This window comes from Eriocheir sinensis, unplaced genomic scaffold, assembly GCF_024679095.1.
Source record: "Eriocheir sinensis breed Jianghai 21 unplaced genomic scaffold, ASM2467909v1 Scaffold100, whole genome shotgun sequence".
Taxonomy (NCBI): domain Eukaryota; kingdom Metazoa; phylum Arthropoda; class Malacostraca; order Decapoda; family Varunidae; genus Eriocheir; species Eriocheir sinensis.
In genome coordinates this window covers 732,456-746,465 of record NW_026110297.1, presented here as the reverse complement: position 1 = coordinate 746,465, position 14,010 = coordinate 732,456, and the positions used below count along the sequence as shown (strand labels likewise).

General features: G+C 45.4%; 2 long non-coding RNA genes across 6 annotated transcripts; one reads left to right on the top strand and one right to left on the bottom strand.

The window, feature by feature from the left end:
* The first annotated feature begins 11,893 nt into the window (after positions 1-11,893).
* On the top strand, positions 11,894-12,957 carry LOC126988895 (uncharacterized). The gene is made up of 3 exons (XR_007742637.1): positions 11,894-12,031; positions 12,098-12,363; positions 12,883-12,957. It is a non-coding gene; the product is annotated as an uncharacterized LOC126988895 (long non-coding RNA).
* Positions 11,918-12,858, bottom strand: LOC126988894 (uncharacterized). Of its 5 annotated transcripts, XR_007742633.1 has the most exons (4): positions 12,844-12,858; positions 12,717-12,781; positions 12,130-12,389; positions 11,918-12,063 (listed from the first exon to the last, which is right to left on the bottom strand). It is a non-coding gene; the product is annotated as an uncharacterized LOC126988894 (long non-coding RNA). The 5 variants fall into 5 exon arrangements; XR_007742634.1 differs by lacking the exon at positions 12,717-12,781; XR_007742635.1 differs by lacking the exons at positions 12,717-12,781; positions 12,844-12,858 and adding an exon at positions 12,653-12,690.
* Positions 12,958-14,010: the final 1,053 nt, after the last annotated feature.

Genomic DNA, 14,010 nt, shown 5'->3' with positions numbered 1-14,010 from the left:
CCCACGGTTCCTCATCCTCGACCTTTCCTCCCTCACGCCACCCGTACACCCACCCCCACCCTCACCCTGTCCCCTCCCCGCCCAGACTCACACTCACACCCTTAATCATCCAATAGTCTCAGACCGGCGAGGTTTGTTCTATTAACACGCATAGTCTCTCTCTCTCTCTCTCTCTCTCTCTCTCTCTCTCTCTCTCTCTCTCTCTCTCTCTCTCTCTCTCTCTCTCTCTCTCTCTCTCTCTCTCTCTCTCTCTCTCTCTCTCCTTCCTCTCAGTAATTTTATCAGCAATTCCTCCTCTTCTTCCTCCTCCTCCTTAAGTCATTCCCGCATTCCCTCCCTTCTTTACATGCCTTTCCCTTTCTCTCTTCCCCTTTCCCCCCTTCTTCTCTCTTTTTCAGTAATTATATAAGTAATTTCTCCTCTTCTTCCTCCTTCTCTCTCTCTTTTCCGTCAGATTGGAAACTAGCAAATGTCACACCAATTTTCAAAAAGGGGGACAAGTCTCATCCAGGAAACTATCGACCAATTAGCCTGACATCTATTGTTTGTAAGTTAATGGAGACTATCATTCGCGACAATATGGTGAAATTCCTCTAAGAAAATAAGATAATAAATAATTCGCAACATGGCTTCCGTAGTAAGCGTTCGTGTTTGACTAACTTACTTGATTTTTTTCACTATATTTTTGAGGTGTTCGATGAAAGCAGATCAGTAGATATCATATATCTGGATTTTCAAAAAGCATTTGATAAGGTCCCCCACCAACGATTGCTCAGCAAACTACTGGCGCACGATATCTCGTGTAACATTCACAATTGGCTTGCGGACTGGCTCTCTGAGCGGAAACAGAGAGTAGTTCTAAACGGTGTTACATCTAACTGGCTCGATGTCAGAAGCGGCGTACCTCAAGGATCAGTGCTTGGCCCCATGCTCTTCTTAATTTATGTTAATGATATCGATGATGGGCTCACTTGAAAAGTATCAAAATTTGCTGATGACACAAAAATTGCTAGTAAAGTAACTGCGACACTCGACGAAGAAGCTTTACAATCAGATATAGATCGACTTGCACGTTGGGCCAATCAATGGCAAATGAAATTTAACGTTGAGAAATGTAAAGTGTTGCACATCGGAGAAAATAACAATCGCGTTCGGTACGTAATGAATGGCCAACAACTTTCTGCAGTAAGTAAAGAAAAGGATCTTGGAATCACTATATCAAGCGATTTAAAGCCCGGTCAGCATTGTTCAGAGGTAGTTAAAACCGCAAACAAATTGGTTGGCTTCATCGGACGAGTCTTTAATAATAAATCGGAAAAAGTAATATTAAAACTGTATAATTCGTTGGTTCGACCCCGTCTAGAGTACTGTGTACAGTTTTGGTCTCCCTATTACAGAAAAGACATAGAAAAGTTGGAACGGGATCAACGAAGAGTAACAAAGATGATTCCTAGGTTGAGAAATTTGTCATATGAACAAAGGCTTAAAGAAGTAAATTTATTCAGCCTATCAAAACGAAGAATGCGAGGCGATCTAATAGAAGTGTTTAAAATGTTTAAAGGATTCAGTGATATTGATGCGGAAGATTACTTTACAATTGATCGATCAAATAGAACAAGAAGAAATCACAATTTGAAGATAAGTGGTAAAAAATTCTCGTCGCACGAAGCTAAACACTTATTCTTCAATCGAGTTGTTAATGTTTGGAACTCTCTACCTTGTGATGTCGTTGATAGTACAACAGTTACGGCCTTCAAGAATAGATTAGACAAGTGTTTTGAATCCAACCAGCAACTAAGATATTACTCATTGTCGTAATAACGTTACGTTCTTTCGAATACTGGTGTCCTTGTCCGCTTTTATCGCCCGGTTAGTGGTAGCAGTAATGGTAGTTCTTTCCTCTTTCCTACATAAATTCCATGCAGTTTTTCCATGCTGCATGGTTCTTTTTCCTTTCCTGCCAGCTTTGGCTGGAGGGATGGGGGGGTGGGGAGGAGCCTTCGCCTTTGCCGTCCTTCATCTTCCACTTTTGATCAGATAGTTAGTGTAGTTTGTCACAAACAGCCTCGTTAGGACCAGCAGGTCTGCTGTTGTTTACTCTTCCTTTGTGTTTCTTTGTGTTCCTCCTTAAAGTCATTCTCGCATTCTCTCCCTTCTTTACATGCCCCTTCCTCTCTCTCTCCCTCTTTCCCTTCCTTCTCTCTCTTTCCCCCTCCTCCCTCTCTCTCTCAGTAAATCTATCAGCCATTCATTCTCTGCTTATTCATCTTCTTTCAGTTGCTATTATATTTTTTTTAATATTCCCTCCCTTTTGTACAAGTCCCTCCCTCTCTCTCTCTCTTTCCCCTTCCCTCTATCTATCTGTTTCTCCTCTTTTTCATCTCCCTCCCTTCCTTCCCTCTTTCCTCTACTTCCCCTTCCTCATTCTCCATCCCTCCATCCTTCCCTTCCCCTCCTTTCTTCCTCGTCCTTTTCCATACCAATCCCCTTCAACCTTCCTTTCCTTCTCCTTCCTTTCTCTTTCCTTACCTACTCTTCCCTCCTTCCTACCCTGTCCCGTCTCCCTTTTACCCCTTCCAAATCCCTTCCCCTTCCGTCTCCCGCGTCCCTTTCCCTCCCCGTCCATTCCTCTAACTCTTTCCCTTCCCTTCCCTTCCCTAATATTGTCAGCCATTTCTCATCCTCCTACAGTCCTTGCGTTCCCTTCCTTTCCCAACAAGCGTGTCATCGTGCCCATATCCGCGCTCTCTGATTCCATCCCCTCACTCGTTGAAATGCAAATCACATCTTTTCTAGTCGTGGTGTAACAAGTCTTTCGCCCACTTCCTAGTCCGCTGTTTTCATTTTCTCTCCCCTCTGTTGAGCACCTCGAGGGAACACGCGGCCTGCAAGTGTGTTCTGCCTTTCCCTTATTCCTCTTCCCTTCTTTCCCCTTACTCCTTCCTCCTTCCCATCCATTCTTTTCCCTCCTTCCCTGTCTCTTCCCTTCTTTCCTCGTTCCTTCCTTTCTCTCCTTCCCAGCCATTCTTTTCCCTCCTTCCCTGTCTCTTCCCTTTCCTTTCCCCTCCCTTCTTTCCTCGTTCCTTCCTTTCTCTCCTTCCCATCCATTCTTTTCCCTCCTTCCCTGTCTCTTCCCTTTCCTTTCCCCTCCCTTCTTTCCTCGTTCCTTCCTTTCTCTCCTTCCCATCCATTCTTTTCCCTCCTTCCCTGTCTCTTCCCTTTCCTTTCCCCTCCCTTCTTTCCTCGTTCCTTCCTTTCTCTCCTTCCCATCCATTCTTTTCCCTCCTTCCCTGTCTCTTCCCTTTCCTTTCCCCTCCCTTCTTTCCTCGTTCCTTCCTTTCTCTCCTTCCCATCTCAAAAAAATTCTTCACATACATCAGATCGAAAAAGAAAGTAAAATCCAATATTGGTCCCCTAACATATGAGACTGGATCTGTAACTCAGGACAGTAAACAGATGGCCAGAATCCTTAACGGTAACTTTGCATCCGTATTCACAGTCGAGGACATCGAAACCATGCCCGAGAGCTCTGACCCGCCGAGTGAGATCACGCCTCTGGAAATTGACACAATATGCGACCAAGAAGTTAAAAAGTATTTGGACAAACTCGACACGAACAAGTCAACGGGACCCGACGGTTTGTCACCACGGTTATCAAAAGAGCTTAAACAACAAATACTTCAGCCACTCACTAACATATTCAACCAGTCTGTTCAACTGAACAAGGTCTCGGAAGACCGAGAAGACGTAAGACCGATTTTCAAAAAAGGAGGCAAAAGCGTTGTATTAAACTACAGACCCATAAGTTTGACATCAGTGGCAGGAAAAAATACTCGAAAAGATTATTAGAAACAAACTTGTTAAGTTTTTAGACGACAATAATGTAATCTCCGACACTCAGCATGGCTTCAGAAACAAGCGCTCCTGCCTAACGAATTTATTAGACTTCTTCCAAGGTATATATAAGAACTGGGATGCCCACATCCCCAGTGATGTTATATACCTGGACTTTCAGAAAGCCTTCAACAAGGTACCGCACGAGCGACTCCTTAAGAAACTGCACTCGGCGGGCATTGGAGCCAATCTGATCGCGTGGATAAGAGATTGACAACGACAGAAAACAACGAGTACTACTAAACGGACAGCCTTCCGATTGGCTTCCAGTCACTAGTGGAGTGCCTCAAGGGTCAGTGCTGGGACCCATCCTCTTCATCATATATATCAACGACCTAGAATCAGGATTGAAATCCACAATATCGAAATTTGCTTATGACACCAAGGTGGGTGGAAAGGCCCTCACAAAGACCGACTGCAAAATCATTCAGAAAGACCTCAATCACATTGTCGAATGGTCAGAAAAATGGCAAATGTCCTTTAATGTTGACAAATGCAAAGTCATGCACATTGGGTCCAGAAATAGTAACCACACATACATCATGAATGGGAGACCTCTGCAGGCGATGCAGGAGGAAAAGGATCTTGGAGTCACTATCAGCATTGACCTGAAACACAAGAATCACTGTAAAAAAGCCTATAACAAAGCCAACACTATGCTCGGGTTCATAGCTAGGAACTTCGAGTGTAAACCGCCAGACGTGATGCTATCCTTGTATAATTCCTTGGTAAGACCGCACCTCGAGTATGCAGTACAGTTCTGGTCTCCTAATTACAGAAAGGACAATGATTTATTGGAAAGGATTCAACGACGCGCCACAAAGATGACTCCAACCTTCAGGGCTCAACCATACGAGGAACGACTCAAGCGACTCAATCTCCTTACATTGGAGAAAAGACGCCTGCGAGGGGATATGATTCAAGTCTTCAAGTATCTGAAAAACTTCAGTAACGTCGATTACTCCAAATTCTTTGAACTGCAAACCAACCTAAGAACTAGAAATAACGGTTTACCCGTTCAGTCGAGTCGATGTAACACAGACATCGGAAGGAGTTTCTTTTCAAACCGAGTCATTCGTCACTGGAACAATCTTCCTTCAGAAGTAGTAAATGCGAATACCATCAACTCCTTCAAATATAGAATCGACCGTCACTTCGCTGCGTCAGGAGTGATCCTAATATCGAGGTGCTTTCATCTGCTCCTCAATATCGAATTGCTTTTCATCTGCTCCTCAATGTCGAGGTGCTTTCATCTGCTCCCCAGGCCCCAGGCTGTCGAGCTGATTAAATCACCAAAGCGGGCAACCTCGTAATGAGCCAACAGGCTTTCTGTTGCCTGCATTTTCATGTTTCCATGTTTCTTTTCTCTCCATCCCTACATGTCTCTTTTCCTTCCTTTCCCCTCCCTTCTTTCCCCGTTTCTTCGTTTTTCTCTCCTTCTCCTCCTCCTTCCTCTGTCTCTTCCCCTTCTTACTTACTAACTCTCCTTTCCTCTTCCTTGACGTGCCTCTCCTCCCTTTCCCTCCTTTCTCTCTCCTCCTCCCTTTCTCCCCGTTCATTCCTCTTTCTCCTTTTCCTCCTTACTTACCGCTCCTTCCCCGTCCTTTCCTCTCCCTCCTTCCTTCCCCTTCCCTTCCCCTCTAATCTTCCTTCCCCGTCCCTTCCTCTTTCTCCTTCTTTCCCCTTCCCTTCCCCTCTAATCTTCCTTCCCCATCCCTTCCTCTTTCTCCTTCTTTCCCCTTCCCTTCCCCTCTAATCTTCCTTTCAAGTCCATTTCTCTCCCTCCTTCCTTTCTTTTACCATCCCTCCTCCCCCCCTGCCTTCCCTTCCCCTCAAACCTTCCTTTCCTAACCCTTCATTTGCCTATTAGCTTGTCCTCCGTTGCGTTTTCCTTCCTAGTGCAAAAGTGTTCCTTTCCCCTCTCTCCCTCCTTCCTCCCTCCCTTCTTAATTTCCCTTCCCCTTCTCCCTCCTTCCTTCCCTTCATGTCTCTCTTAGCTTGCCCTCCGCCCCGTTTCCCTCCTCGTTGCAAGTGTTCGTGCGTGCGCCGCCGATCAACAGCTTCAGCGTGTTAGCATTGTGGTGAGTCAGGCCGGGAAAGTTCACTGCTCGGCACGAACTAGTATTTGTAAACGCCTGATCCGTCGTGGGTGTCGGATCAGCCTGGCGACGGTTGCACTGGATTCTTTTACTGACACACTGACGCATTCACTCCCCTCTGGCTGCCGTGGATTGCTGGGTCACGTGGTTATTGATGTTTGAGGCGTGTATTCTCAGCTGCAACAAACTTCCCGAAGCCAGAAAGTAGATTAGTAGGGTTTTCATGAGTGTTTTTCACGTTCATGGTGGTGTGTAGACGCTGAGTCACTGCCCCGCTGACCGTCTCCCCAGGTTCCCACCATTTTGTCCTGCTTTCCGTTTCCATCACAGCTCCCGTTTCCATTATTTTATTTATTTATTGGAGTTACTGGATAATTCTTCATGTCCGATTCTTTTTCTTTTTTAGGTTGCTAATAAATATTTTTATTGTTATTAGACTATGATCGAGTACATCCATAATAACTATACATGCTATTTTTTTTTTCGAAAAAATAAATATTCACTTCATTCAGAGAGAGAGAGAGAGAGAGAGAGAGAGAGATTTACATAGATTTACATAGAAAATTAGACCACACAGACCCCATGGTACAGACTAGGTGGTCTGTCCTTAAACCTAAGTGATTTTACATTAATCAGAAGGCTCCTAAACGTTGCATTTCTACTCTAGTTGATATTAAGTTGAAGGAAGAGAGAGAGAGTTTTCTTTACAGGAAATTTGTTTGGGAATTTCATCAGAAGTCATTAAGAAAAAAAAACTCCTTTGGGTACCGGTACCGGTACCGGTACTAACGGTACTTGAGTTTTCGGTACCGGTGCTACCGGTACTCAAATTAACGGTACTTGCCCATCCCTACTGCCTTCCGCTCCCCTGCCTCCCTCTTCCTCCCCTCCGCCGCCCTCATGGCATACTTGAGGCTGTTGGTGTGACGCGCCACGCCCTTCACCACCATGAGAAGGATGTTGGTGGAGCACTGAACTTGCTTTCCTTCTTCCTTTTCTCGAGGCTGACTTCAGTTCTGGCGGTGACTTCTGGGTCCATTTGTAAGGTCTATCATGCTTACATATGACTGAAACAATGAAGAACAACACCGCTTCTTTCACTTGACTTCCATAGTAAACTATTTTGAAGGCCTTGGAACTTTACTTTTCTTTTTCTTTCTTTCCCACTTCGCTTACTTGACTTACTCGTTGGCTCTAGGTCCATTTCAAAGGCCAGTCAAGCTTAAAAATTACTACAGCGATACAAAAATACAGCTTCTTTAATACGACTTCACTTGTTTATCATTTGGAAGTCCATGACTAAAACCATGGAAGAAACACAAAAATATGCTTCATTAGTAATCAACTGGAAGATATCTAATGTTTAAAAATGGCTTAAACCAATATTATATAATATATTCTTTTATACGACTTCACTTGTTCATCATTCGGAAGGCTTCTCATGTTTAAAACTTACTAAAAACATGATAAAATACAGCATTGTGGCATCCCCGGTGTAGAAGCTTTGTCACACTATCACTCGGCTCACAAAACAACTCACGGAAATAATAGCACAATCTCTACTAAAGCCTTATCAGAGCCTTTAGACCCGCCCTCGCCGCCACGCCAGCCCAGTGCGGGACGAGCTCAACACTCTGCCGCTGGGATGACAAGAGCTCGAGGCCGTTCACCTTACTGAGAGAGTAGATTAGGCGCTTCCTTGTTGTCCTCGTGGCGACTGAATTCATAATGGGCATGTCTGCGAGGAACTACTGTGAGAATATGTTTGTTTGTGTGTGAGTGAATGTATGTATGTGTGTGTATGTATGTATGTATGTATGGGCAGGAGGAGGATGGGGAGGAGATGAGAGAGAGAGAGAGAGAGAGAGAGAGAGAGAGAGAGAGAGAGAGAGAGAGAGAGAGAGAGAGAGAGAGAGAGAGAGAGAGACAGACAGACAGACAGAGAGAGCATCATGGATTAGGTAACAAACAAAAAATAAAGATAATCTAACAACAAACAAGAACGAGAAATGGACTCGGCGGGACACAGCACGCGGAGAACTGACATCAGGAGGACAGCCAACGCAACAGTGACGACCCAGAACATGTACACGTCAGGGCGGGCAGAGGGCGAGCAGGTGGAGAGATTACATTAGATCATTGGCCGGAGCAGGATGGAGTACACTAACATCAAACAGAGAAAGGTAGAGGAACAGACAACTGGGAAAGGCCTTTGTAATAGACTAGTAATAACTTACGATGGTGAATATTAGAGTATTGCAGTCACTTAAGTTAGAGCATTTGCCGGAGCAGGATGGCGTAATCTAACATCAATCAGAGAAAGGTGAAGGAATAGAGATGGACCATTGAGAAAGACCTCTGCCATAGACTGACGATATGAAGTTTACAGTGTCAATCCCTAAAGTTAGAGCATTTGCCAGAGCAGGATGAAGAGGTCTAACACCTAACATAGAAAGGTGGAGGACGCTGGGAAAGGCCTTTGTTTTGTATTGGACTAACAAGGCCTTAAGATGAAGATTAGATGAAGTTTGAGTATTTGCCAAACCACGATGGAGTATAATAACAGGGAAAGGTGGAGGACGTTGGGAAAGGCCTTTGTTTTGTATTGGACTAACAAGGCCTTAAGATGAAGATTAGATGAAGTTTGAGTATTTGCCAAACCACGATGGAGTATAATAACAGGGAAGGGTGGAGGACGTTGGGAAAGGCCTTTGTTCTGCAGTAGACTAGCAATGCCTGAAGATGAAGATTATATTAGTTAAGAGTATTTGCCAAAGCACGATGGAGTAATATATCAAACAGAGAGGGGTGGAGGACGTTGGGAAAGGGCTCTATGCTGCAGTGGATTAGTCATGACTGAGGATTATGAAGGTCAGAGTGGGGTTAGGTTAAGTTAGGTGGGGTTAGGATAGGTGGAGGACGTTGGGAAAGGCCTCTATGCTGCAGTGGATTAGTCATGACTGAGGATTATGAAGGTCAGAGTGGGGTTAGGTTAAGTTAGGTGGGGTTAGGATAGGTGGAGGACGTTGGGAAAGGCCTCTATGCTGCAGTGGACTAGTAATGGGTGAAGATTATGAAGATCAGATTGAATAGTGACGTTAGGTGGGGTCAGGTTCACGGGAGCTGCCTTGTATACGCCCACCGGCCTCTTGCAGACTCCTTGGTTAGTATTGGCAGACACTTCCGCCTCTCACATCAACTATTTCCAAAGGCCAAAAAGGGGATCAATTGGGTTCTCATGAGAGTGTTTTCAGGTTCATGGTACAGAAGAAGAATCAAACTACTACTAGGACCATTAAAATACTCCTGGAAATACCGAAAACTCATACGAAAACCGTGTCAAATATGTGAGCTCGGGCGCCGAAATGGGTTAAGATTCGTTTTAGGTCCGTGCCAGTATCTCATTACCTACTTTATGAAACATCAGTATCTCTTCATATATCTTTTCTACAAACCTTCAACAGTCACGGAAACGCTTTGAAAATCCAATTCAAGGATTTTTTTTTACTCCTGAAAATAGGGGATAATGTTTACGAAAGCGCGTCGCCTCCTCTGGCGGCGGCCGCGGCGACGCTGCAGCCGGTGTTGCGAGAAATACCTCCTCGCTGAAATAAGTCACATATACATGTGGGGGAGTAAAGGGGGGGGGGGCTGATTAGAAGGGGCGGTCGAGGGGGGCGCAGACCCCACGTTAGTAGCTCGTAAAGCTCGGTTGGAGTAGTTTAACTATGCTCCCCGACCCTAAACCCTCTGCGAGCTATTTCACGTCGCCAGAGGAGGCGACGCGCTTTCGTAAACATACAGCACGTTTGTAAGCTCCCCAACCAAACACGAAACACGACGAAAATTCCTTGTATAGTGTTTTTTCACATTTGTTACCTTCTTTATGCCCTTGAACTGACTCCTCTGCTGTAAGAAAAAACAAACTATACGAGGAGTTTTCGTCGTGTTTTCTGTTTGGTTGGGGAGCTTACAAACGTGCTGTACTGGACTGTAAGACTGGCCTTTAACATCAGGTTCTTTTTTTTCGCTATCTTTTATTTGCATTATATTTCTCACACATGAGTTATCCCTTTACTTTTAGTTGTTGTTGTTTTCATGGGAACCCTGGAGCCTAGATTTAGGTCAGATGAGAGTGTGACGTCATCATGCTGTGCGTGGAACGACTGTGTATTCTTGTAGTATTTCCACGAGAAACTATGTAGAGGTGTACAGATAGAACCTAGAAGAGGGTAAGTGGAGGAAGAAAAGGAGGAAGAGGAGGAAGCAGCGGAAGAGGTGGAGGAAGACTTTAATCCAGACCCAATAATTCGTAGATAAAACTTTCTTTTCATAAGGATTGAACCCCGTTTTGCTTCCCCATCTCTTTCATAGCATTTACCCGTTCAGTCATTTTTCCGACACACTCATAGAATAAGTTCCGCACAATGGCAATATAAATAAAAAAAAAGCTGCATGCCGAGCTTTCATCATCAAATGAAACTCCTATGATGTGAAAAATCAACGAAAGAAAAGAAAAAAGAGAAAAAGCACTTGATGGAAGCTATTTTTTTCGTTTGTTTGTGTTAGGAGAAGTGGTGGACAGACTTTTTGTGTGTTATTGTTTTACCTTTGAGCTGCTTCCTATGATGCGAAAATAAACAGATAAATGGGAGAGAAAAAAATGAGAAAAGCACATGATGGTGAGTGCTTTCTGATTGTGGGAGAAGTGGTTTAGTTTTTAGGGTGTTATTGTGTTACCCTTGAGCTGCCTCCCGTGATGCGAAAATAATTAGATAAATGGGAGAGAAAAAAATAGAAAAAGCATATTATGGTGACTGTTTTCTGATAGTGGGAGAAGTGGTTATGTTTTTTTTTGTGTGTGTGCTGTGTGTTAATGTTTGCCTGCTATGATGCGAAAATAAATATATAAATGAGAGAAAAAAAAGAAAAAAACACATGATGGTGAGTGTTTTCTGATTGTGGGAGAAGTGGTTGGTGTTTTTTTAGTGAGTGAGTTTTGTTTTGTCTTTGAGCCGCCTCCTGTGATGCCAATAAATGAATAAATAATTAACAGTGCATATCCTTAACCCAACAAGAGGACACTCGACTTATACATGACAACTCCTAGGCCGGTATTCTCAGACGCTTCTGTCTCTCATACCAACTTTTTTCACAGGGGTCAAAGGAGATCAGTCGGATTCTCATGAGTGTTTTTTTTAGGTCCATAGTACAGATAGGAGGTCAGACTACCACCAGGGTCATTAAACTACCCCTGGCAATACCCACAACGCCTACGAAAGCTGTGTGTGTGTGTGTGTGTGTGTGTGTGTGTGTGTGTGTGAGAGAGAGAGAGAGAGAGAGAGAGAGAGAGAGAGAGAGAGAGAGAGAGAGAGAGAGAGAGAGAGAGAGAGAGAGAGAGAAAATAAAAAATTCATAGATGGAGAGCAAGGATGAAAGAAAGGGAGAAATAGAATGAAGTAGAGAAGAGAAAAATAAAGAGACAGACGACTTAAGAGAATTGGGCCCCGATGCGAATGTTAGGAAACTCTAGCGGGCCGTCCTCGTGAGCGTCAGCACTCTCACTGGTGTTTTTTCTCCGCAGGTGTGTGGGTGCAATGTACACCTGAATGATGTTAATTCGTGAACAGATTCCTACCAAGTAAAATCAATCAATCAATCAATCAGAGCAGGAAACTATAATAATAAAAAAAATGGAATGAGAAAGAAAAGGGAAACGGATGCTGCGTCGCAAGCCGTCGCGAGGATTCCTTTGGATGCTTGTGCGCGTTTCCCAGGCCCGTCGGTCTTCCATCCCTGAACCGATAAACGCGGTGACCGGCGCCTTCACAGTAATTATGATTAATTTTATAATCCAGTCTGGTAGTTTTAAGAAGCGAGTTCTTGCATCCTCGCCTCGGCGGGGGTGTGGAGCGCCAGCGAGCCCAAGGTCTCCCTGGCGAGCATGGCAGGACTGGAGGGCTCCAGGCAGGGCTCCTCGGCGTCCCTCGGGGCCCCGACGGAGGTGCCGGAGATCTTCCGGCTACAAACCCGGGCAGGTGGAGCTCGTTAGCCGTGGTAGGCAATCTGCCTAGGAGAGCAAACTGAACTATAAACCCGGGCAGGTGAGGCTCGTTAGCCGTGGGAGGCAATTCACCTAGGAGAGCAAACTCTATACAAACCCGGGCAGGTGAGGCTCGTTAGCCGTGGGAGGCAATTCACCTAGGAGAGCAAACTCTATACAAACCCGGGCAGGTGAGGCTCGTTAGCCGTGGGAGGCAATTCACCTAGGAGAGCAAACTCTATACAAACCCGGGCAGGTGAGGCTCGTTAGCCGTGGGAGGCAATTCACCTAGGAGAGCAAACTCTATACAAACCCGGGCAGGTGGAGGTCGTTAGCCGTGGGAGGCAATTCACCTAGGAGAGCAAACTCTATACAAACCCGGGCAGGTGGAGGTCGTTAGCCGTGGGAGGCAATTCACCTAGGAGAGCAAACTCCGAGCAATAAACCCGGGCAGGTGGAGGTCGTTAGCCGTGGTAGGCAATTCACCTAGGAGAGCAAACTCTAAACAAACCCGGGCAGGTGGAGGTCGTTAGCCGTGGGAGGCAATTCACCTAGGAGAGCAAACTCTAAACAAACCCGGGCAGGTGGAGGTCGTTAGCCGTGGGAGGCAATTCACCTAGGAGAGCAAACTCTAAACAAACCCGGGCAGGTGGAGGTCGTTAGCCGTGGAGGCAATTCACCTAGGAGAGCAAACTCTAAACAAACCCGGGCAGGTGGAGGTCGTTAGCCGTGGGAGGCAATTCACCTAGAGCAAACTCTAAACAAACCCGGGCAGGTGGAGGTCGTTAGCCGTGGGAGGCAGTTCACCTAGGAGAGCAAACTCTAAACAAACCCGGGCAGGTGGAGGTCGTTAGCCGTGGTAGGCAGTTCACCTAGGAGAGCAAACTCCGAACAACAAACCCGGGCAGGTGGAGGTCGTTAGCCGTGGGAGGCAGTTCACCTAGGAGAGCAAACTCTAAACAAACCCGGGCAGGTGGTGCTCGTTAGCCGTGGTAGGCAGTTCACCTAGGAGAGCAAACTCCGAACAACAAACCCGGGCAGGTGGAGCTCGTTAGCGTGAGCAGTTCACCTAAGAGAGCAAACTCGAGGAAAAACCCTGGCAGGTGGGGCTCGTTAGCCGTGGTAGGCAATCTGCCTAGGAGAGCAAACTCCGAACAATAAACCCGGCCAGGTGGAGGTCGTCAGCCGTGGTAGGCAATCTGCCTAGAGAGCAAACTTCGAACAATAAACCCGGCCAGGTGGAGGTCGTCAGCCGTGGTAGGCAGTTCACCTAGGAGAGCAAACTCCGAACAATAAACCCGGCCAGGTGGAGGTCGTCAGCCGTGGTAGGCAATCTGCCTAGGAGAGCAAACTCTGAACAATAAACCCGGCCAGGTGGAGGTCGTCAGCCGTGGTAGGCAATCTGCCTAGGAGAGCAAACTCTAAACAAACCCGGGCTTGTGGTGCTCGTTATACTGTTGTAGACAATCCACGCGATGGGAACATCAAAGAAAAGGAAAATAAAAAGGAACACCAGAAAAATGGAAAATACAGAAACGAAACGTCAAAAAAAGAAACAAAAAGATCATCCACCTTTAGGCCCTAACATCGCCAAAATTATGGATGGGTCTCTTCTGGGGAGAAAGTGGCTCATCCAGACCAAAGAACATCAACAAAAGGATGATATGAATAAATGAAATTAAAAAAACAAAGAAAAACACATCAAGGAAATAAAAATATAACAAACATCATCCACCTTCCGGCCCTGACTAACATCACCAAAATTATGGGTGGGTCTCTTCTGGGGAGAAAGCGGCTCACCCAGACCAAAGAACATCAACAAGGGATGATATAGAAAAGAACACCAAAAAAAAAAAATGGAAAAAAGAACAGAAAAAACATCGAAAAAGAAAAGCAACAGAAATAAATGAACATCAAGAAAAGAGAAATACAAAGAAACATCATCCACCTTTCGGTCCCAAACAACATCACCAA